This window comes from Triturus cristatus, chromosome 9, assembly GCF_964204655.1.
Source record: "Triturus cristatus chromosome 9, aTriCri1.1, whole genome shotgun sequence".
Classification (NCBI taxonomy): Eukaryota; Metazoa; Chordata; class Amphibia; order Caudata; family Salamandridae; genus Triturus; species Triturus cristatus.
In genome coordinates this window covers 1,095,254,529-1,095,276,461 of record NC_140592.1, presented here as the reverse complement: position 1 = coordinate 1,095,276,461, position 21,933 = coordinate 1,095,254,529, and the positions used below count along the sequence as shown (strand labels likewise).

At 44.3% G+C, this 21,933-nt stretch overlaps 1 protein-coding gene across 7 annotated transcripts in view; it reads right to left on the bottom strand.

Annotated features, from left to right (window-relative positions):
* The window catches only part of NIN (ninein), a 388,280-nt gene extending 367,760 nt beyond the window's left edge, over nucleotides 1-20,520 (bottom strand). For all 7 annotated transcript variants that reach the window (XM_085626981.1, XM_085626982.1, XM_085626984.1 and 4 more), the window contains exon 1: nucleotides 20,328-20,520. The gene's annotated coding sequence lies outside the window, so the exon portion shown is untranslated. The remainder of the gene's footprint in view (nucleotides 1-20,327) is intronic.
* Nucleotides 20,521-21,933: the final 1,413 nt, after the last annotated feature.

Here is a 21,933-nt window from a genome sequence, read left to right as displayed (position 1 = left end):
TGTCAGACATGTGACGTACGAAAACTAGAGGGAGCTATGAGCCAATGCATTTAACAACAGCTTCGTTGAGAGACATGGGGTGCCACCAGGGATTGAAGAGCTATACAATTATTAGACACTGGGTCATGCAGTCTGGTCAGGAATACATGCTTGCCTCACGAAACATTTATGGACACATTGCAAGGCTTTTTAATGCACAGACAGAAAGACAAGTGCCTCGATGCAAGTCAAGAGCATTCTAACTTTCTATATGTAACAGTATCACTGGAGTATTGAACAGCCTGAAGAATTAGTGCCAGGGGTAAGTTCTGCTTAAAACAATAAGATGACATACTTAACACACCTCTTGCTGTAAACTATGCATTGAATTTACAAAAGCCCAGATCTTTGAGCCGTTCATGAGCCTTGCTACATGTGAGTTCAGGCTGTCTCCGAAGCATCAGACTAGTAGTGATCGGTTCATGGATGGAGACCCTTCAATGTGTTGTATTGCAGTTTGTTGGGGTTCTCTGGAGACGTTCAGCACGTGCTTACAGTGGAGAAGGTGCTTGCTTCCTGTTGGACTAATAACTATCTTTAGTTTTAGGCCCACCCTAGACAGCGTTATTATATGGGACAACGGTTTCACATACTGGCCTATTTGTTATGTCCAAAGGGCAGAGAATTGTATAATATGCAATATATACACACACACGTGTACAGGTGAGGACATTTAGTGACAGTCAAATCTGCACAAAAGGCACTTTTCCTTCGAAACATATGTTTTAAAGACATGAAATGCGGTTGATTTGTATTCTAATTTTCCTGTCATTACTTCATTTATCATAAATGTAAATGTTTGGATCGCGTTTGGGAAACATTTTAGAAATAAGATACTGCATGTGTTCTTAGGATGAGGGTGACGTGGGGACGGATATATTAGGTGAAATTAAACACCATTCTAGGCTTCTGCCACTGATGCATCTAATAGTCACATGGGGTCTAGTGTTTAATAAACCATGTCCACGTGCTGCTCTTTTTTTATGATCACTGCTGGCGGCCCCTTACAAAACTCTAGAACTTATTGTTATTGAACAGCTACCAAGCCACTGCATAAGATTGGTATAAAACCAGAAGACAGCTCTGGCTCCAAAATCTAAACATATATGTGCCGTGCCAGCAGCGTGATAGGTTCCCTACTACAGGGGTTGACATAGATGAAGGACTGAATGAGCTCACTGAACACCTACACTGTGCCTGACTGTTAGGTAGTGTAGTAAATACATTGAAACGATCCAGTAAACTGCCTGATTAGGTCCTAGGGTCCGCAATAGTGCATCTTTGATTTGGCTTGAGAAACTGATCGATGCAGTAAAACAATCTGAAAGCAAACTCCACCTCATAACCAAGTGGTCAGCGGTAAAATGAAAAAAAGTCTCCAAATTAAACATACAGTCTACTGGAGGAAAGTCAAAAGATACATCCAATAAATAAAACGTGCAGAGCCACTATGATAACACATGAAAGCGGGTGCTGCACTCGTGTTAAGTGCTCAAAACTTCACAATCACACTAAATAAATAAACAAGCATTGGCCGCGCGGCTGTGAAAGTGACGCGGCCGCCAAAGTGAAAGTGATCGCGGGCTGCGAGGGTGCCCACGAGCGATGCACTTAATGAGCCAAAACGAGAGAGGAAAGCCAGATGGCGCCTCTGATCATAACTGTGCGCGTAGCCGCATGGTCTAGGTCACACAAAAAGCTGTGGTGGGCTTTTTAAAGCCCACTCACTAAATGTCTCGCCAGTGCAACGCATGCGCTGGCTCAGGCGAGACCTAAAAAGGGGCACTTTCTTACAGCACTCACATCTATCTTTAACTGGAAAAGTGAAAACATGCCTAAAAGATGTCTGCACCTGGATGGACACTAGCTGAATTGGAAATATTTGTTCTGAGAAATGGAGACCGAGATACAATACATTTTTATTGGCACAAGGACTGGTGCTAGCCCTGGTCCAGACTGATTCACTGAAAGAATAAAGGTGTTCATATTAGACTCGGATCTCACCTTCACCGCCCTCAACCCCTTATCCATGCGGTTGTCAATAAAATGAACTTTCAAGAGTTGATTTTACAAAGCCTTCCCATGTTTGACTCATGAGAAACTGAAAGTCACTTGGTTTCCAGTGCTATCATGACGGGTTTGTGGAAACAAGTGTGTTTGCAAGCACCCACTAGATATGAAATCCAGAACCATCCGAGAATGCAAAGTCAGGTTTGAAACATTTGTTGTAACCTAAAGAGATCGCACCATGCAACTCCCACCTAAAAATCAATGCATTTGATTCATGCTGAGCACAGATCAAAATGCAAAATACAAAAGCCTGTGCATTATGAACAAACCATCTGGTGTTCAGGTGAGGATTAACAGTGGGAGCTTACTGAACATTATAGCCCACACCTGCCATACTCTGATCTAGATTGATCGACAAACTGAGTTGAGTACGCCGAGACCTTAGGGCACACCTGATGTGTCTGCCTTCGGGATGAATCAAAACAGCCCATGTCAGGTAGGCCTTCAAAGATGTATTATCTGTAAGTCTCTCGATCACGAAAGGTCCATTAGGGATCTCACACTCTCCCTGAGAATTCTTTCCCCATCAATGTACAACAAATGGCTGACTTTGTATAGCTAAGTGGCTGTGAGGTGGCATACTGTAACTATATAAGAAAATAGACATAACAGACAGAAGAAAAGCAAGAAACATGGTATGGGAAACACTTAGAGAGAAGGACAGAGAAAAACAATTTGAAATATGTAGCAAATACCCAGGGTAACAATTGGAAGCAGAAAATGGCAGCATTTAAACACTTTTGCAAGGAACAGCTGCATGGAACGTTAAAAAGAAACATACTAACCACTCCGGGCTAGAGTTCAGAATAACGTGAAGATTCAAGGAATTGTCACTACAAAGGTAATCTTGTCAGCTACATGCAAGCTCTCTAAAAGAGGTCTGCAACAATTGAAAATCTGTGAATCTAAAATGTTACAGTTTCGCCATCTGTTGAAGAATATATAGCGCACACTAATAATTGCATTCAACGGCCAAACCACTTTATAGCTGACAAGATGGCTCAGTGAGTTAACACCCTCCTCTGGAATCTACACTCAACTTAAGGTCATGAGTTTGGATGGTGTAAAGGCTCCCTCAGCCCTGTCTCCTTCTGAGGTCAGAAAATTGAGTATCACAAAATTAGGTAATAGTAACCTCTTATTTTTAGAGTTTAGAATGGTCATAGGTGTGGTCTGAAACAATATTTAAAAAAGCTATTATTTTGTCAGAGTCCGCTTTAGTTGTGTAACACTAAGTAGAGCAAGAAAATGCTTACTGAACACATCTTCATAGTACCAGATCTTCGCATTTGGTATAGCGCCTTAAGAACATATCAAGTATAGGTTCAGAAAGCACTTTACTCCTGGAATGGCCTCTTGGAACTATTAAGCGATTGTAAACTGTATGCATTTTATTGAACTTGCATGAAAGGCCGCCTGGGAACAAACTTCCATGGGGTCAAACACTGGTCCCAGCAGAGGATGCATTTGTCCACTGAGCCCCAGATCTGGCAAACAAGATTCCAAAATGAAGAGTCGCACGCCATCATACTCCTCTCTCCTCTCATAGGATGGGCTGAAAAGATGTATACAATGCAGTCCATCGAACAAACTCCTCCGGGGCGCTATTCATCGGACTATACAACTAGTAAGAGTTCAGGAGAGAATTCCCTTGGCATGGAAGGGACTGGCATAGTTAAAGCCAGGGCTCTCCAATATCGGTCCTGGAGGGCCGGATCCATGCCAGATTTTTAGCATATCCACATTTAGATAAATGTAGTTATCTTAAATCTGGCATGGAGCCGACTCTCCAGGCCCAACACTGGAGAACCCTGGTATAAACTGGTGGAGAGCTCATTTAGTTTCTTATTGGACAGGAAGGATGTCTTAATCTCGACACTAAACAAACTAAAGACTGCAAACTTACTAGGAAGACCAAAGTGGCATCTATTCTACAAGGTGGTATCACCAGTGTGCGGGGGATGCATGCATTGAAATGCCAACGTGGCCACTGGGAAGCTATGCAAGCCTCAAAGAAAACGGATGTTGCCACAGCAAATATTCATTGCTATAATTCTAATCCTTGAACCTGTACCTTTAGAATAAATCAAGTGAGTGTTATCAATAAATTATGTGTGCATTGAGGAGAGGATGGGCATTTTCTGGAACACCACCAGACTGTATAAACAAATTCCCTGGGGAGCATAAGACTGCATTTCCGCAGTACACTATGCAGCTGCAGCGAGCAGGGCGGCGGAATCGTCTTCGCTGAAGTTCATTTTCTTTCGGCTCCGTGCTGAAGGCAATCTGTTCCCGCGCGCTGCACACAGATGGAGACGAGGCTTCCTCGCTGAACCGTGCGCCGAGAGCAGCTGGTGCAGAGACGCGGGCCTTCTCTCGCGAGGTCAAGAGACCGCCCAGGTCTTTAAAACCACGGATTAAGGAGGCGCAGCTGGCGACGGCCACCACAAGCCCATGCATAAACACCGGGCTCAGGAGCGGCGCGAGGACACTCAGTGCAGAGGGAGCCCCTTGGATGAGAAACGGGCTTGACGCTGGCGCAGCCATGTTGAAGGATCTGGTTTCTGTGCAGTCCACGGGCGGAAATGGGTTCAGTTAGATGCTCAAAGGAAAGTAAATACAATTGATTTTTTTCAGTTTTTTTGTTTACAAAAACCGACTTAGCAGAAACAACGCCCCATAAATACGGTTGTGTATGAAAATAGAGTCAAGCCTGCACTGAAATCTTAGTACACCAGGCAAGATTATCTGTTGGTAGGGTGGCAAAATTTTAGTAATAAAAAAAAAGCGCATGTAAACCAGGGTCTGTAATTTCAATGCTTATGTCAACCACCAGGAAAACCTGTACGCTGTTGGAGCAGCTGTTTTTACCCCCACGATAAACAACTAAAATAAATGCGGAATTGTCGAATTCAGTGGCGAATAAAAACAGGAAGTTTCAATTTCATGTCTGATGAGCGAGAAGGAAGTATTGTTGATTTCAATTTCAATATTTTGCTTGTCCACGGCAGAGAGTCCAACATTCAGCACCATCACTTGGGGAATGCCTCTCAAATTTTTGAAGTACACCCTTAAAGGGGTCTAAATCTAAAAGGGGGTGGGGGGACCACACTGTAAGAACATGGAAGTTCATGTCTCAGTCAGCCGCTGATGTGTAGTCTCCAGGAGCCCCCCATTAGTCACGTCATCACACTTCATTTATATCAAACACTCATCTGAGTTCTCGATTTCCACAAAGCGCTACAAATAGCAAGATACTAACCCATGGACCACTCCTACAATCTCCAGAGTAGCCATGCGGCAAAAGAACGATATGTCTGAGCAAAGCAATGCTGCCAGACGACATCAGGCGTAGGTCAATGTAGCCATGTGTGTCCTAGTCTCAGCACTCACAGGCAGAATTGCAAGAGAAGCGAATGATAAATTCACTGAAGGGGCAAGAGTGCCAGCACCAGGTTGCACAGCTGACCTAGCTTTCCAGGCCAAGATGATACCGCCATACAAGCTGAAGGCCTTCGGTTCAGAGTTCATAAAGGGCTTGCAAGGAACGTGTAGATCTCTTAGTATCCAAACACCATCCCTGACTCTGGAGGGAGCATGAGAACTAGGAAGCTTGGCTTTCACAAATGATTTTCAATGTTTTATTTTTTTAATTAAGTTGGCACAATTTCTGCAATGCTCACTTGGAAGGAAAGGGGCGGGACTAGCAAGAATTAGTGTTAGGATACGTTCATATCTAAAGGCTCCGACTATGCATTGGCCTTTATTCAAGTTTTCGAAAAAGAACATCAAGAGTTAAACACACAGAAACTTATGCTGTCAAATCCAGCCCAAGAAAACTGTAAAAATGAGTTCATGTAATGTGACAGACTTCGATAATTGACCGCCGGGTGAACGGATATGATAGGTACATATTTAGCCTTTGCATCCAAAATGTCGTCTGCTCCAAGCCTGCCTTTGTCATCTTTTCATTGTTTTCCTTTTAAATGACTAATATGTAATTTTTCTACTATATGAAATGCTATTTACGTCAGAAAAACTAAGGTAACACGTTACACGAAAACAACAAATTCTCATAACACATATATGGAGAAGTTGGGCACAAGGGAGAAAAATGTGAAAAAAAACTAATAGAAGAGAGAAGAAAAAAATGGAGGGATGCACCCATCCTCAGGTGCCATTTCCTGTAAGATGCTTTACACACGAACATGATAGTGAGGTTTCCACCAGTAAATTAACTTCTGCATATGAACGAACTTTTGGAATACTACAGAAAACGAGCGACGTCTCTGCTTCAGTGTTTCCAAAGCAAGGCCTTCTACACACCAAGGTGAACAATGCATCTAGAAACACCAGAAGCTTTAAGGATGGCAGCTTCAATGATACCTATAGAGTGGTGAAAGTACCATCCTCGGAAGAGCCCGCCTCACTTGCTAGGATGTAGGTTAGTGCAGGGCAGATAGAGACCGGTTGCAGAAAGGAGTGACTATTTCTTGCATTTCTTCTTGTTTTGGAAGTTCTTTTCAAGCGCAACGTGAGTAATCTTTGAAGACATGGTTTTGCCATTATGCGATGAGACAAAGCAAACTACTGAACTATTGTTCTTACCTGCAGTGGCCGCGGCTGGTTCTTACGCACCAGTAGAAACCCTTGAACCTTCAAGTGGCCAGGCAAACCTCTACCTTGAATCCAGGATATATTTAAAACTCTACACAATGGGCTGATGTCTTGCCTAATGCAGATGACTAATAACAAGACTGGCCCAAGAATCCAAGTCCAAAATTGTCAGAAAATGTCAAACTGTTGCTATGGGGAAACCATATCCTTCATTGGAGTGTTTGCCAACAGCATCCAGGAAGCTCACAACCAAAAAACACCTCTCATCATCTGTCTAACTCAATTCTCTGTAGAAGAGAAACTGCAAAATCCCAAACCTGAAACAATTTGGCCCAAAGCTCCACACATAGAAGATAAACATGAGGAAACGAATGTGTGTAGGATTTCACCAACACCCAAAAGTCTCCACCTTTAGTATCTCATTCAACAAAATGGAGGCTCCAACTGCAGAGAAGCTTTTAAGTCTTGTTCAGCCTCACAAAGAAAGTCCCAACCAAAGCACTCCAGTAGATAAACAGTCACAATCAGCTGGAAAAGGCGCTTTTCAGGCTGAATCAAATGCAAGAGTAGGCACAGGGCAAACATGTATGTTCTTTAAAAATCATCTCCAATAGAGGGGTTATAATTCAGACGCTGCCCTGCCTGGAAGGATTCACGAGCATCTCACTCCTACCTACCATATCGCCCCTGGGTCCCTGACGCTGTGTGTCTCCCCTGCAGCCGCTGTTTGACATCGCGCAGCCATCGCAGGGGGAGACTACAGCTCCCAGAGGGCTGAGCGCTCCTCAGCTGTTCAGAATCTTCACGCCCGGAGGCGGTTAAGAGAAGGAGGCTCCCTCGGTGGAGCGGGTTATAATTCAGACGCTGCCCTGCCTGGAAGGATTCACGAGCATCTCATTCCTACCTACCATATCGCCCCTGGGTCCCTGACGCTGTGTGTCTCCCCTGCAGCCGCTGTTTGACATTGCGCAGCCATCGCAGGGGGAGACTACAGCTCCCAGAGGGCTGAGCGCTCCTCAGCTGTTCAGAATCTTCGCGCCCGGAGGCGCTTAAGAGAAGGAGGCTCCCTCCGCGTCGCGGGCGGCGCCGGGCAAAGGGCAGGCCATCTGTGGCCGTCCGGGGCTGTACAAGGCTGGGCTGGGCCACCCCTCTAACCGGCACCAGACGTTTTCTGAGACTGTTCGTGCCAACACCTGGTCAGTTCTTGAGGTTTGCACTGTTAAGGACTTTCATGTTTTGATAGCTGTTACAAACGTATTGAGGTTTCTGTTTTAGAATACGCTATGGTGAAAAACTACAAGGGCTCTATAGCGGGGGGGGTCAGGGACCCTAGATGCTTATTTAAAAAAAGCTGAAAATGACGTGTCAAAAGAAATTGAAATAGTGGAAAGAAGGTTGTCATTAGAGCCTTTTACCCAGCTTAACTCAGTTGTTTCTACACAGGCTACCCATTCTATCTCTTCTGGGCCTGCTTTAGAGTCCTGTCTTCCCAGTGCCCCATTTTCGATGAACGTCTCTAGTCCCTCTCTTTCCCCCCCAGCCTTACGCACTAGGCAGTTAAAGATCCCTTCTGATGCCCCTGTTAAAGTACCCAAGGGTAAGAGAAAAGCTACTCATGCCCCCAAAGAAAGCCGCCAACAAGCTAAACAACCTAGGAACAAAGGTCCTGGTCAAAGGTTGGCTCAACCGGAAGGTAGTTTAGTGGTTGAGGCAACTCCTGATAAGGAAAATGGGCTTACTGAGCATATGGCTCAAGGGGATGTAGCTACTATGAGGGACATATCGGTTGATTTGATTAAGCTGATGGACGAGCGATTGAGAGCGATTATATCGCCAGTCATGGATAGACTTAGTAAGATTGACGATAGACTTATTCTCATTGAACGTCATATAGCGGGTCAGAGTGCACCGGTGTTAAGGCCTAACCCATCTGATCTTCACCCCCTAAGTGCAGTTACATCTAGAGTGTCTGAACTGGTTGAGTCTATGTCGACTCCTGTTGTTGGCCCTATAAACCCCTTACCACCTGCTCGTGGAATAAACGGTGTTGTTAGCCCCGGGTCGAGGGGTCATACTGAAAGACTAAGTTCTCGGGGGGAGCTTACACGCAAGGATCGCCCTTTAAATTTGCCACCAGAGGCCTGCCCATATACGGTTATTTTGGCCAATGTCCCGAAAATTTGTGATGGCAAAGAAGAGCATTGGTCCTCCCTAAAAAATAAAGCCCTCCACTATTTGGCTGGTAAGACAGTCTTGGGGAGTCACCTCTTTGATTGTTTTAAAATGGTGAAAAGGGTTCCTTGGGTGGGGAAGTCCAATAAGACACTGAAGGGTGATTGTGTCGTTGTGAATTTTAGTTCCCCCGATATAGTAGACCACATTTTGAGACAAGCAGGGTCTATTAGAATTCAACAGGACTACGTTAATGTTCTCCCATTGGGCTTTTTTTACCCACCTCTTTTTTTGGGGCCTGCCGGAACGAGAGAGCATACCTTTCAGCACGTCCCTACAAGTAAAACATTGCTATTAAGTAATAGATACGAAGTCCTTAGCACTGTAGATGTTAATGACTGACTTAGGGTCGACAGAGTTTATACCCATAATGATGTATCCAGTGCAGTTTTTTCTAATTCCTTTGGGTCTTTATCTCCCAGGATACCTGCTGTGGATAATATTGTCAATTTCAGTGCTTCAATAGATAAAACTTTACCTCTACAGACAGAGCACGACATAAGAGCCACGCAGAGGTGCCCTGAGGAAGTTTCTGTAGTTGGGAGCGGAACAGCTCCTATCATTAATTTTGATAATTTGGGTGTTGAGTTGCCTAATTATGGAGTAAAAGTTGATCCACTACCCCTTTCATTTAATTTGGAAGATTGTATAACACAAGAGCGAGGGTGTGTAGGAGGCACTCCAGCAATAGATATAATTACTGCTTTATCATGGAATATTGCTGGTCTTCGCTCTAAAAGAGGTGATCAAAACTGGAGGGCTTTTCTTTCCACTTATCACATAATTGCTGTGCAAGAAACATGGGAGGCCACAGATCCTTCCTACCTGGATGGGTATCAGTCTTTTATCAAATACGCTGTGCCTTCTGTTATGGGGAGACCACGAGGGGGTCTTTTGTTATTATTCAGTCTAAAGTTATTATATAGCATGGAGCTGTTAGTGACCAATTCTTCTCATATTTTAGCGTTGAAAATGGAAGGTGTTAACTTGCCATCATTATTGGTGGTTAATTTTTATAAATCATTTACTAGACTTGATGAGTTAGAGCATCTTAAAGCACTGTTCACATTTTTGGACGAGTATGATGCAATTCACGTTAAACCTTATTTGATTTTACTTTTTGGCGATTTTAATATTCATGTATGTCATATTAATTGTTTTGGAAATAATTATCACGATTTTTGCCCGCAAGAGGCTATCCACTTTGAACACTCTAAGGGTGGGATATATTTAGAGAGTATGGTATCGGCTTATCATTTACACATGCCTGTTCAAGACTTGTTGGTTCCTGTCCCTACGTTTACGGGTCAAGGCCGTTGTAGTACGATTGACTATATCTTCGTATCTCGCCTTCTGATGAACGTACTGGGCACTTTTTGCGTTACGCAAAATACCTTAAGTGACCACAATCCTCTTACTGTGGAAATCAAAGTTAAGGCCTTGAGGAAAGATGTTCCCTTGCCTTTGATCTCCAACACAAATTTAGAGACTACTAGTCAGGGAAGACGACTGAGATGGGATGTTATTACCCCGGCCGATTTCCTTGAAAACTTATACGAAAGTAATAAAGAGGATTTTAGTCTGTGTCTTTCGGTAGTGGCGCAATCTAGGGTTATTCTGGGTGCCTTTGATAGAATAACTAAACAAGTTGTGGGGAATCTTACCAGCCATGGGAGAGCAAGGCCCAAGAAATTTAAAAATTGGTTTGACCATGCTTGTTCTAGTGCTCACTCTGCTCTCTTATCGGCACTGAAAGAATCCGGTAAAAACCCTAGCAAGATAGCAGAGACAAGAAGATGCTATAAAAAAGCAATAAAGGACAGGAAAACTCAGTTAAGAAATAAGGCATGGGAGGATTTGTCAGACGCAAGTACCCAGAAAAATAGCAGCCAGTTCTGGAAGGTGATTAATAGTCCTCTCTTTGATGAACTGGAGAATACTAACAAAGAGTGTCTCATCCCGCCAGACAGATGGGTGGCTCATTTTAGTGGTCTTTACTCGGAGATTCAAGAATTTAATCCAGTAAACTATGCGGATAGTATATTAGCCTCAAGAATCCTTTTTAAGGAGGAAGAAGTCCTGGAGGCCATTGAGTCAATGGCAAAAGGTAAAGCCCCAGGACCGGATGGAGTTCCCGCGGACCTTTATAGGGCTGATCCAAGGTTTTGGGCAAAACTTTTAACTCGTGTTTTTAATGCTGCATCTGAGGCCGGTGCTCCTAAATCTTGGGGCAAAGCTGTCATTGTCCCTCTATTTAAACAAGCATTTACAATGCAACGGTCTCGGCATTGTTAAAGTTAGAGCTATTGGCATTGCTCATGACAATGCCGTTTCTTTAAATGTTTTAAAAACAAAAACAAACAAAAATAATGTCATGAGCAATGCCAATAGCTCTAACTTTACCAATGCCGAGACCATTGCATTGTAAATGCTTGTTGTCTTCATTTCCAGGGCTCACTACAGCTCCGAGAACGATGCGCCTGCTGCGGAGATAGCTGTCTGTAGACACTAGCGCAATACAGTGACGTAAAAGATGACTAACTCGTGGCTCCTCCAGGGACAACCAGACGTCACTTGTTCGAGCTGTGACCACGCTGGGAGCAACAGTCGAGTGACACATGGGCTCCAAAACGATTTACACCTTCGTGTCAGCTAAATCACACCATGGGGAATGAAGTTAAACTTGTCTGTCGCTTCGTACGGTGCTAAAAGACATTTATAAGCTCCTTGTGGCTGTGCCATATGTGGGGCTGCATGTGCTGTACAGGAATGTCAGATATGTGTGCATGAATTACACGACCAGTGACTCCTTACATAGGACGGAACACAACCAGATCTGTTCTTGCTTCATACATGTTTATTACTTAGTGGAGTCTTTTTATCAACCTTTGACTAAATAACGACAGAGTAAGGTATTATGTTCTTGGATTACATTGTGTGCCCTATAGGTTAGATCCCACTGTTTACAGGGCGTGCAGAACTCGCTACTAATTTACAATAATATAACCGGGACCGCCAGGTTACACCCGGATCACTACAAACGCACCAATCCAGAGTTACCTTTACATAAAATACACATCTTTGACCACAGATTTCAGTCACATACATTTCTCCTGTCGGTGCATTAACCACCGATGCTGGTGTAGACACGGGATAAACAAAAGGTCTCCGCAGCACGTGCTTTAACTCTTTAAGCTATCTCAAATTACAGTCGGTTAGCGAACAATTAAGTAAACGAGCTTAACTAACACGTCTTCCTTCTTGGGACTTTTTGTGGGGGTAGTGTTTGTGGAAATAATGAATACACGCAGGCGGAGCATATGGCGACTGTCATTGGCTCTGCTCCTCGTGACGCAGCCTATCATAACTTCGCGCCTGCCTGGGCCTCACAGTTTTGGTTTCCCGGACTACAGTGTCTGTCCACAGGGTGTCTTCTCAAACAGATAAAAGAAAGTCTATCGTGCAGGGCGGCCTGGGCTGGTAGTTTCCTCCGGTCTGTGGCCGTCTGTCGACCCACGCAGCTCTCGTTGAGCCGAGCCTCTATGCCCCTGCACAGAGGCCTGTTGAGCGGAGGGTGCTCGCGAGACCCGGCAGCTATTGACACGGACGCTTTTTAAACACCGAGGTTTGCTTTCCCCGTGCAGGGCGGCCTGGGCTGGTAGTTTCCTCCGGTCTGTGGCCGTCTGTCGACCCACGCAGCTCTCGTTGAGCCGAGCCTCTATGCCCCTGCACAGAGGCCTGTTGAGCGGAGGGTGCTCGCGAGACCCGGCAGCTATTGACACGGACGCTTTTTAAACACCGAGGTTTGCTTTCCCCAATAAATAAGGGCGCAGCCCGTGCCAAGCGCGCCATAGAACCAGCGCCGCTCCGAGGACAGGGTGAGGAGAGGTGAGGAGACCAGAGCAGCAGCCGGACGCAGGGGGAGCGGACGAGCACACCACTGCCTTTCTCCGAGGTCAAGAAGAAATGCCTCGGAGAAAGGCAGTGGCGGATTCGGGGCGTGTTTGTCTTTTCTCTCCTCCAGCCATTGGCTGGAGGAGAGAATGAGACTTTCTTTAAAAAACACGCCCCCCGATCCGAAAAGGACGGGGCATGATTGGAGTGACGGGACCTCTTCTCCAATGGCTGGCCAGCATTTACGAGGCCAGCCAATGGAGAACAGGGCAGAAGAGGGGCCGGTTCAAGCCCCTCTTCTCCCAAGTCATTATCTCTCGCGAGCGAGACTGCGCAAGCGCAGCCTTCGCTAGCCGAGACCTAAAAAGGTTCAAGAGAAGATCCGGCTTGTTACCGGCCTATTTCTCTCTTGGATTCTGCCGTGAAAGTAATGGGTAAAGTTGTCCTTGCCCGTTTAACAGTCTGGTTGGAGGAGAAATCTATAATCTCTGACCTACAATATGGGTTTAGACAAGGAAAGGGTACTGTAGGTCAATGCCTTAATTTACATCTCATTATTGGGAAATACACGGTCGCTAAGCAGGGGGACCTTCATTTAGCTTTTATGGATTTGTCCACTGCTTTCGATCTTGTAAATCGGCAAAAATCATGGGCCTTATTAGCCGTTTTGGGGCTTGATCCAGTATTGATTTCTTTTTTGGCTGTTATCCACGAGGATACTACCGCAGTCGTCCGCTATAGTGAAGATGGGAATCAGACAGATGCTTGGCAGGTAAAGCGCGGGGTAAGACAGGGGTGCATTCTTGCCCCCCTACTTTTCTCGCTTTACATTAATAATTTGGGCGTGGTTTTAACCTCGGTTAGTAAAGATATTCCCAAAGCCGGCTCAAAAATGATCCCCGCATTACTATATGCGGATGACACTGTCTTGTTGGCAAGAACCGCGAGAGGTTTACAAGCTCTTTTAAATGGATTTTATGATATTATGGTCTCTTTAGACTTATTAATAAATTTCAAAAAATCACATTCCAGGTCAATAGGTACGGGGAGGGCGAAAAGGGTTAAATTTTTCTGTAATGGGCAGAAATTAACAAAAGTGCAGACCTTCCCATATTTAGGGATTGTATTTGATGATAGAAGATCTTGGGTCATGCAACATGCCCAGAAAAAGAATAACCTTGCTAGAGCAACAGGAGCGCTGTTGGGCTTTGCAAAGCATTTGGGGTGTAAACCGCTTCCAGCTCTTATGAAAATTTATAGAGCTAAGTGTATTCCCATGGCCCTATATGGTAGTGAGGTTTGGGGTTATAAGGCCTCACCTGACATTCAAACAGTAGAAAATACTTTTTTTTTCGGAAAGTGTTGTCTCTTCCCCCTTCTGCTCCAACTTTTAACATACACGAGGACCTGGGGGTGGGATATCTTACTGACCAAATATCTGTGGCCCCGCTATTAGGTTGGTTTAGAGTTTGGGCGCAGCAGCCACCAAATCTAAACCAACAAATTATTCAAGATTGTTTGTCCCTAGATGAAGCTATGTCTATCCCATGGATTTGTTATATTAGAAACAATCTGAAGTCACTTGGCTGTCTTGAATTGTTTAACAGTCCTTGTGCGCTGAGTAAAGAGAAAATCAAGGCCCTTAAGACCCAATTTTTGACTAGAGCGATGTTGTCGAGGGAAGGAGATGAGTTGGGGAAGCCGACAGTTAGGAGGTTTGTCATGTTAAGTTTAGGTGGTGAGATCCAGCCTTACTTAACCTATATTAACAAACCATTCCATCTGTTTTTGCTAATAAGGTTTAAACATGGTATGCTTCCTTGGCTTTTGGCCTACCCCAAAGGCTTTTTCAAAGAGGGAACTTTGGGGCCTTGTCCTTGTGACATTTCTGAACAAAATACGTTGCACATGTTATTTCTTTGTAAATTTTACTCTTCTCAGCGTAAAAAATATATTCTTCCGATTTTTAAGAATCGTCAATTTGAGCAAGTGAGGCCTGCGTTGGCCTATCTACAAATGTTGGAGTCCCCTTTGATTTGTTTTGGGGTTGCTAGCTTCATCGTAGGTGCCATAAGATGTAGAAATGGGGTTCAGCCCATTTAGTAATTCCCCTCATTTTCCTATGAGTATTGTGCTTAACAAACTGTTGAAGATGGAATTTTGAAGGAGAAATGATTTTATAGATTGTAATATGGTTGAACTAATTGAAAGACATACTTTTATTGTACTTAGTGCCAAATTGTATAGTATTTATTGTTTGTGTTAAAAAAAAAATTGTACTTGCATTTACCTGTACAATGAACTACTGTTCTGTGCTTTGATGGTTTTAAAATGTTAACCGAATAAAGCAAACTTTGACTTTGACTTTGATCTCCAATAGAAGTTTAATTTTCTGACATATATAATTTGGCTTACGATGGGTGCCAGGTTTTCTGAATTAATTTTTGTACCACCTTATTACTAGGCCAATTGTTGTTTCAGAGTTGATTATTCTTGTTAAGTACTTTTATTAAATTTAATTCTTACTACTTACAAATTCAAAAGTCTGACTCATCATCATCATTTTACCTCCTAAATGATAGGACTGAATTTAAATGTTTATTCCCCTAACACCTCAGAAGAAAGACTGAGCTTGGTCAGCATCTAAAGTGTCACAACCAACGGTGGATTTTCGATGGGGCGCTGGTCCCAGGCCATCTACATGCCAATCCCTCTACCCCCATCCCTGACCCACTCATCCTCTCTCTGGCTGGAGGTTGACCATCTTACTAACACCACGCCCAATGCGAGCTTTGTCTTTGGTAGAGCCACAGAGATGGGAGCTGGCCAGACTTCGACAGCTGGTGTCTGAATGTGGAGGTGTGATGGAAGGGAGCGGTCTTGGGAATGCCTACAAGGTTTTAAACTACTATGGCAAGAATGCATTTGATATTGGACAGGGTATATACTGTGGGCTTAATTAGAATACTTTCATACATTTGGTCATCATGATGCACACAAGGGGGACAATGTTAACTAGGACAGTTACGTTAGAACTGATACATCACAGGAATATATTTAAAATCCAGACTGAATACTCGCTGAATGTGAACCAGATCATGTTAGGAAGTACTTTTGCAATAGGAACTAAAAGTAGTTTGAGCATGATGTATGCATTTCTAAGTTAACACTTAGAAATGGGACCAAATAAGAATAAGATTGTTATAAAACTCCCAAAAGGACTCTTCGAATGGTCGCTCCCATATGAAGCCTGCAGGGGTCTCAGATCGTTGTAGATGCATTACATTAACCAATGGGTTTGAGATGACGATTTCAGATATCTCTAAAACCACATGAAAACTACCTGTACACAGCGCAAGTCTTCTCAGAAACTCAAAATAATGGTAACTAAAGGTTACCAAACCATGGCACAAATGCCTGGGACACAGAAGACATAAAATGAGAGGTGGCAGAGGCTACAACTTCCAACAAAGTCAAATCTACGACAATCAATGGGTTAGGTAAACAGGTTAATGATCTACCTACTGGCAACAAAGTGAAACCTAATGGTTGCAAAAGTCAACTTTTAATCAGTGCGACATTGATAAGACGAGTTTTGCTGAAGCAGTCACTGGAATATGAGGTATCATTGCTTCAAGGTGCTAACTAGTTAGCATTAGTTGAGTTTATTATTTGCAAAACACAACAGTAAAAATAGGTATTAAATTCACAGCACATTTCCCAAAAAGAATAAACAAGTTCTTGCACAGTTATTAGCTACTCTCCTCATAGGTCTCCTGTGTGACGTAATCAGCCATCATCTAGACCCTAGAAATCATGATTTCACCCCATGCATTTTCATTCACTAGTAGGAGCACCCATTACCACCTGACAAATGACAAAGATACTGTGACTCATGAAAGCCTGTCTCGACCGCTGGACAGTCTAATTTACGAAAGACCCTAAGTGCTGGTAGGGCGACACGACCCCATCACATGTTGGACAGGAATACTGCTGTTCATCTACAGCCTCGGATCCCAAAAGGAGCTTTCATCCATCAACCTGCCATGCGCTGAATTATGTTCAAGTTAAAGGCCTTTGGTAAACCACCCCCACACTGCCACCAATAATCGAAAACACAGCCGACACTCAACCTGGAAGTAGGATTGAAAAGCAAGGGTTCTAGAGGCTTCCTAAGCAAAAAAAAGTTTCTGATTTTGTCTCAAGGTACCGAGCGGGCTGTTCAGCAGGTTATGGTTCTGGATAGAGGTGTTTTCTGTCTTCCATTCAAAAGCATTCAATGGATCAACGATCAAGTTTAATTTTCAGACTGTCGAAATAAATTCTTCATGCTTTTAACTTCTATTGCACCAGTCCTTCCTCAGAGTACAACTGCACAGATTAAAGTGACGCTTCCAGATGGACAAAGGGTAAGCATGTGCATAAAATAGTTCTATTGCTAACCGAAAGGGCAACAACAAGGAGACGACCAGACCGTCCCTGGCCCACTCAAAGACCAAGCGACGCGGCGGATGCGTGAGCTGACCAGCTGGCCAGCAGCTTGCAGGCTGCTCGCTGTCCTCTCAAGAGTGTCCTGCCCTGGTGTGAATATTTCCAGCACCAGAGAAAGGCACAGCTGACAACAAAGGTCAGAGGGACAGAAGGGCCCTCAAAATGCAGGCACAGCCCCTTAAAGAACATGCTCATGTGATGAACTTGTCACGTCTTCCAACTGTTTCAGGTCACACACTCACCCCAGCATCAACATACTCTCAAAACAGACAACTACTCCATCAATTAGTCAGAAAATTGTAAACATGTTCCCTATGACACACCTGGCTATGACGTGCAGTTCTGTTTTATAATAAAAGGAATGACTCCAACATGAGACGAATCCCTCTGAAGTGTAGATCAGCTGGCGTTCACATCTTTGAACACGCATCAATAAGGACTAAAAAAAGCTTTTGTGATAAAATCAGATGGAAGGCGAAAAAATCACAACAATGAAAAGTTTGCGAATGCTTCATTAGGCGTGGATGATAAAAGTGCTTTGTATGCCTGGTAACAGAACAAAAGTAACTCTCCCACGTGAAATCGCCATCTCAAGAAAAACAATGTCAAGAAAACTGGAACGTTAAAAACTTCTCTGCAAAACTATATTTAGAATTGGACTTCTAGACAAGCCCGAAAAGGTGTTCGTGTTAAAGCAAGACTATAGGGTTGTGCCTCAAGTGGAAATCGTTACAGAAACAGACGTGCAAACTTGCATGTGCAAAGGCTCACAGGGCACTACGCTGAATTACAGCGGTAAGTCATAGAAAGTGGGACACAAGTGACCAGTGCGCATGTGTGTGTGAATCAAATCTTAGCTGGCAGGATGAAGAAAAAAAAAATACAGCAACATTGTGCAATCCTTAAGATGGTCACCTGACCTCAAATGCATCTACAAAAGACAACTGACATGATAAAGTTAACCGACAGCTGTAGATGACTATTGAGGGGGCATTGTTGCTACTTCTGCGGCAAGGCCAAAAGCCCTTCTGTATGTGGCGACAATATAAGTGAGTTCATAGCCCTGGACTACCAGGCCTCAGACTTCTGCCCATGACGTCAAGATGTCTGCATCCACTGGTATTTGCAAAAATGCACCTTTATGAATTTCCAAGCATTAAAGACAAACATCTGAGGTGAAGCTACATGTTCTGAACAATGCGGGCACTGCACAGAACGCTGGTGCATACATTTACAAATTGTAATACGAGCACGCTGCAAAATGACCTAAGCTTAGTAACCTTTATGGCAAAGGATGTAGAAACATGCATTACACTGATTACGTTTTCATTATGATTCAGAAGCCCAATTATTTTTTAATCACCCAAAATGCCCTGCACCACTCCTAAAGTAATTTGCAACTGACTCCATGCCCTGGCAACCCACAAGGAAGCTTTATTAGACATGTATAAATATTGTTATACTTTTATGCTGAATCCTATAAAAGCACCCATTGACAGTTTGTTTATATTTTAAATATGTATTTCTGCAATGCAAATCTAAGCCAATTTACTACAAATTACAACAAATTGCGTGCTTTGTAAATCCAATAATTATGCTACAGACGTTGCTTGTTTGACAGTAAACCATCACACCAAGTGCAATAATTATGCGTTCCTCAATCCCTTTTGTTCCGAGGAATAATTTAAAGGACCATCAACAATCACGTGCTTCCTGGCACGACTTCACATGCCTCAATTTTGAACAAAACACAAAAACAACCCCCTGGCTCACAAAAACGCTGAACTGCCTGCGGAAACGTTGGTACAGGCAACTGAGAGGGAACCAAGCAAAATTATCATTTCGGCAATGTTACAAGTGCCCAATCTCTGCAAATTAAACCTCAAACGACCGCTATAAGTTAATCACGACAGGTGCGACTCTTCACTTCTGTTTTGCAGGTTTTTCAAGGCACGCACCGTCGTTCGCACTACAAGGGGGAATGGGCAACATGTTCCTGAGTTTCACTAAATGTTGTGCGTTTTGAAACAGAAAATACACAAACAGGAAATCCTATAATATAGCACACTGGATTTCAGCAATAACCTCTGTATTGGTGCGTGGGCTCTCGAGTTATGACGCAGTCGTTCGTGGTTACACAGACAGGAAGGGCAGGAGGTGAAGAGAAAAAGCATAAGACTGCATAAGCGGGCCTGCGCGGCTGGGCCAGTGTTTGCAGCTCTCCGTGAGCCTGAAGCCAAGCATCACTTCCCCTAGCAACTGAGGCGTGTTCCTAGCATCAGGTTAAAGGGCATCAACACAGCTGAAGCCGCGAGGGCTGGGCTTTCCCCAATACCGGTGCAACTAGCAGGATAAACTATACAACGGCACAAAGAACCCGAAGACTCGAAATATTAAACGGGAACAAAAATACATTAATTGAGACACATTTCCTAGACTGTAACTGCGACAGAATCGTTTTTAATGTATACCCTGTTCATAGAAATATGGAAACTAAGAAGCAGAGATGGAGGGTTTTGCTTAGAATCAAACAGTCTGGACAAGTGGGAAGCCAGGATTCGAACGTCGATAATCTGATTTTAATAGACAACTTAACGGGCGACATGTCTTTGGGCAAAGAAGGTAGAATGTTAAAGTGTGTGTGTGTGTGTGTGGGGGGGGGGGGGGGCCTCCTTCAATGTCAAACTAGATAAACTGCCCCCCAAAGGAGAATCCGTTTTTAAATGAATCATTTCACCTTTGAAAAGATCCGTCCCCGGGCCCGGAGGGGGGGGTCGAGCAGCTGGGAGCGGGCGCTCACGAGCATTTCCCTCCTCAGTGATACCCCCTAACAGATGCGGCGTCCCCTGAGCCGCTTTCCCACGGAGCCCACCCAGCTGGCACCGACCCTGCTCCAGCGGGAGGCACCCCCACCCCACGGAGCGCGCCGAGCCTGCAGAATGAATGGGCTCCCCGCAGCCGCTCCCAGACCGTTAGACACCCACCGTCCTTCCTATGGCTGAGTGTCCGCAGCGTCCGTCACATGCCCGGGGTGATTCGCGAGGTCAGAGCCGCCCGCCGCTCCCCGGGCAGTGGTGGATGAGGTTCCCGGGTCGCCCTCGGTCTCCTGCAGGCGGGTGGGGCTGGCCGGAGCTCCCACGGACGGCCGCCGCTCCTCTACGGGTCTGAGTGAGGTCTGCGAGCTGAGGAGGAGGAGGAGACTGCACGGAGGAGCAGCGGCGGCCTCGGCCCCGAGGAGAGTGAGAGAGAAGAGAAGGCGGTACCACTGCCCCCAGAGGACAGAAGGAGAAACACACGCAGCACAACCATCACCGAGCCAACCACTCACACGGCAATATAACAGCTTCTAAAGCATCTCTGCAACACCTCCTCTGACTTCAAAATATTGATAGACAAAAGCCTAGGGGCTCATCGGTGACAGGCTGCGCGTGGGCCCGGGGGTCATGGGGAGGTCAAGGCATCCAGGGACCATTTACAGTGTGCCTTTAACCTGTCACGCGTGTCAAAACACAGGAGAATCCAATAATATTACTGCCAAAGATAACACCTGATTCTGTTAACAATGTCACCGTCATGGTGTTTACAAACACCCATGATAGACCTGTCGGTCTGGCTAGACCGCGCAACGGTCTGTCGACCATTTCTTATCAATTCTATAAAATATACACTTAGTGGGCTTTGGCTCCGCCCAGAGGAGTGTAACTCTCCCACTTCTTGCTGTGTTAGTCCGCCCCCCAGATTTCACTGCAGAATGTCGAGTCTAGGAATATCACGGTATCAGAATATTCAGAAAAAAATATCAAAGGTAAGTGCATGTGGAGGAAGAATAGATGTACTATTCCAAGCTCCACAGCTATGCACCCTATGTATATGTGTAAGTATATATATATATATATCTATATATATATATATATATATATATATATATATATATATATATATATATATATATATTCACTTAAAAAACCATAGGTTTCACACACGTTATAGTTAGAAATTATCATTTAAAAAACCTTGCAAATTCACTGAAAAAACCATAGGTTTCACACATGTTATAGTTAGCTGGACATTTCACTCGTAAAAAAACATTGAAATTCCCCTGTTATAGTTAGTTCAGATAACTACAACTCGCGCGCCCGCAATCCACTGCTCATGACGTCACATATTACATCATTCATGACATGGTCAGTGGCATCACTCATGACATTACTGATGACATCATCCTTGTGATAGAGTGGTGGTCGCGCGAGTTATAGTTTTGGTCAGCTCTCTCAATGGTGTGGTCAATGAGGATAAGTCCTTGATGAATCTAGCACAGTAGTTGACCATTCCCAAGAAGCTGCGCATCTCCGTCACATTGGTGGCAGCTGGGGCCTCTTTGATGTCTCTTACTTTTTTGGGGTCAGGAACCACTTCTTTAGCCAAGAATATGTATCCAAAGAACTGCAGCCTCTATTGAAGGAACTCGCCATTATCTCTGTGTAGTGTGAGTCGGGAGTCTTGTATCCTCTGTAGCACCTGTCGCAGCCGACTGTTGTGCTCCTGTACAGACTTGGCATGAACCAGAATGTCGTCACTGACGTTAACTGT